The 3,689-nt window shown below is 44.3% G+C and overlaps 1 non-coding gene across 1 annotated transcript; it reads left to right on the forward strand.

Moving 5' to 3' along the window:
• The first annotated feature begins 842 nt into the window (after positions 1–842).
• On the forward strand, positions 843–949 carry LOC112439363 (U6 spliceosomal RNA). Its single transcript, XR_003027661.1, has one exon. It is a non-coding gene; the product is annotated as a U6 spliceosomal RNA (small nuclear RNA).
• Positions 950–3,689: the final 2,740 nt, after the last annotated feature.

The following is a 3,689-nucleotide window of genomic DNA, read 5'->3' on the forward strand; positions in this document are numbered from 1 at the left end:
GGCCACACACAGGTAAATGTCTGACCTCTCCCCAGAGCCCTCATGGTAAGGTGTTGCAGGAAAGCTGGCTCGTAGGTCTTCCTGCCAAATCTCTCTTCTCTTCCCAGCAACCCCTAAGGAAGAGAATTTTAAGGTAGACCATAAACCCTTCAACAATATTTTTTAACCCCAAATGACTGGTTCTAAGAATTCAAGAGTCTATAGAAGTCAGTTCTTTGAAAGGGATCAGAGCCTCCACATTAAAGAGGCATCTGTTTAATTTAGCGATTCAGTGACATCAGTGTGTTGCCAAATTGTCTTCCAATGTGGCCACTCCCCTCTAATGAGAACCTTTATTTGTGTCTAAATTGAATCAAACATGTCTCTTGACCCAGATGAATTACAGGCCACAGCACCTAGAGAATCCAGGAAAGAGATTTTCAGTGTATATCTGTAGTCTTACAGGACCTACAGATATTTAGGATGGTGCTGGAATCCTGGAGATGGAAAAAGTGTTCCACTAAAAAGAAGAGCCCAGGTGCGGTGGCTCACACCTGTAATCCCAGCACTTTGGGAGGCTGAGGCAGGTGGATCACCTGAGGTCAGGAGTTTGAGACCAGCCTGACCAATATGGTAAAACCATCTCTACTAAAAATACAAAAATTAGCCTGGCACTGTGGCGTGCGACTGTAGTCCCAGCTACTAGGGAGGCTGAGACAGGAGAATTGCTTGAACCCAGGAGGCGGAGGTTGCAGTGAGCCAAGACGGCGCCACTGCACTCCAGCCTGGGTGACAGAGCAAGACTCTATCTCAAAAATAAATAAATAAATAAATAAATAAATAAATAATAAAAAGAAGAAAGAGTGCTTGCTTCAGCAGCACATATACTAAAATTGGAATGATACAGAGAAGACTAGCATGGCCCCTGCACAACCATGACATGCAAATTTGTGAAGTGTTCCATTAAAAATTAAAAAAAAAAAAAAGAAGAAGAAAGATCCTATTGAAGTGACGGCCTTTGCTAAGAAAAGGGAGGAAAAAGAAGAAAGAAAGTTCTATACCCTGCAAATCAATGAGCATAACATTTTGCAGACACTATTCTAGAATGGGATTTTAAGGAGGAGAGAGTACTTCTGTGTCCCGAGAAGAAAAATGACTCATCACCATGACCCAGCTTGGGTTAACCAAGAACAAATCATCTCAGCACAGCCCTCACTTCCTTATCCACGGCTTATTAGTCTAGGAAATCTAAGGAAGGAAATAGGCAAGATAGACAAAGATAAATGGTACAGGAAAAGGCCACTTAAATAAATCCACTTATAAAGGAAGCCAAAATTCCATATTAAAATGGTGAAGAAAGGTATTTATTAGGACTTTACTCTGGAAGATAAAACTTAAAATAATGTTAAGAAATTTTTCTTGTATTTTAAAAATACAAGAAATATTTATTTATCTGACAAGTATTTATTGGCCATCTATTATGTGACAGCCTCTGGCAAGTGAAAATATGACAGTGAACAAAGGAGACAAAGCATCTGCTCTAGTGGAGCTTATAGTCCAAGGGAAGACAGACAAATGGTTAAATACATAAAAAAGCAACATAGGCCGGCATGGTGGCTCACACCTGTAATCCCAACACTTTGGGATCACCTGAGATCAGGAGTTTGAGACCAACCTGGCCAACATGGCAAAACCCCGTCTCTACTAAAAATACAAAAATTAGCCAGGCGTGGTGGCAGGCACCTGTAATCCCAGCTACTCAGGAGGCCGAATTGGGAGAATCACTTGAACTCCATAGGCGGAGGTTGCAGTAAGCCAAGATCGCGCCACTGTACTGCAGCCTGGGTGACAGGAGAGAAACCCTGTCTCAAAAAATAAAAAAAAAATAGGCCAGGTGCTGTGGCTCACACCTGTAATCCTAGCACTTTGGGAAGCTGAGGCGGGCGGATCACCTGAGGTTGGGAGTTCAAAACCAGCCTGGCCAACATGGAGAAACCTCATCTTTACTAAAAATACAAAATCAGCTGGGCATGGTGGCGCATGTCTGTAATCCCAGCTATTCGGGAGGCTGAGGCAGGAGAATCACTGGAACCCAGGAGGCGGAGGTTGCGATGAGCCGAGAGCACACCACTGTGCTCCAGCCTGGGCAACAAGAGCGAAAGTCCGCCTCAAAAAATAATAAATAAATAAATAAACAATAAAATAAAACCTATTATAAAAAGGCTGCTATAAAAGCACTTTTATAAACCTAAACTCTTCCCTGTGGCCTCCCAGGCCCCACCTCATCTGACTTGTGCCCACATCTCACACCTCCTCTCACCGCCCCTCCTCCTCGCTCGCCCTCTGGCACCACATGGGCTGTCAGCTGGCTCTGTCCTCTGGGCTTCTGCTGTCTGCATCGCTATCTCCTCCAGGGCACGGCTGCCTGACTCCTTCTCATCATCCACATCTCAGCCCAAATGTCACATCCATAGCAAGGCCTTCTCCAACTCCCATCTGGAACAGTTTGTCCTCCAGCCCTCTGTATATAGTTTGGCTGTATCCCCACCCAAATCTCATCTTGAATTGTGTCATGGGAGGGACCTGGTGGGAAGTGATTGGATCATGGGGGTAGTTTCCTCCATCCTGTTCTCGTGATAATGAATGAGTTCTCACAAGATCTGATAGTTCATAAGTGTCTGGCATTTCCCCTGCTTGCACTCACTCTGTCCTGCCACCCTGTGAAGAAGGTGCCTGCTTCTCCTTTGCCTTCCAGCATGATTGTAAGTCTCCTGAGGCCTCCCCAGCAATGCAGAACTGTCAGTCAATTCAACTTCTTTCCTTTAATTACCCAGGTTCAGGTATTTCTTCATAACAGTGTGAGAATGGATTAATATTCCTCTCTATCTCATTACCCTGTTTTGTTTTCTTCATAGCAATTATCTTTATCACTAGCTAGTCTATTTTGCTTTTTAATTTTTATTTTTTATTTTTAAAAAATAGAGATGGGGTCTTACTACCTTGCCCAGACTGGTCTTGAACTCCTGGGCTCAAGTGATCCACCCACCTTGGCCTCCCAACGTGCTGGGATTATAGGCATGAGCCACCATGTCCAGCCTTTATAATAGGTTTTATAATAAGTTTTTACAGTTATTATAAAAGTGATGGGAAGCACTGAAGGGACTGAATTCAAAGAATGACACAGTCAGTATATTTGCTTCAGTGATCACTGGGGCTGCTGTGTGGACATGAAATGGCTATGAAGGCAAGAGCAGGAGCAGGGATACAGGTCAGGAGGCTGTCCCAGGGGCCCTAGTGAGAGACGTGGCTGCCTGGGCTTGGGGTCCGATGGTAGTGGGGAGATGGACTGGAGTTGATTTAGGTTATATTTGGAAATTAGCTCCAACAAAACTTGCAATTCCATCCGATGTGGGGGCAGGGGGGGCAGAGGCAGAGACATCAAGAATAACTCAAAATTTTGACTTGAGCAAGCAGCTGACTGAAGCTGCCATTTACAGAGTGAGGTAGGGGAGACTTAAGAAACAGTTTTGCAATCAAGAAGCCTGTTTTCAGGCACCCAAGTCTGACAGGCTATTAAACACTCAAGTGGAGATGTGAAGTAGACAGTAGGATAGACGTCTGAAGCTCAGGGGACAGGCCAAGACTGCAGATATAAATTTAAGAGTCGACTGCATGTAGATGATATTTAAAGCCAAGGGACTGAATGAGAT

Source organism: Pan paniscus, chromosome 2 (assembly GCF_029289425.2).
Source record: "Pan paniscus chromosome 2, NHGRI_mPanPan1-v2.0_pri, whole genome shotgun sequence".
Classification (NCBI taxonomy): domain Eukaryota; kingdom Metazoa; phylum Chordata; class Mammalia; order Primates; family Hominidae; genus Pan; species Pan paniscus.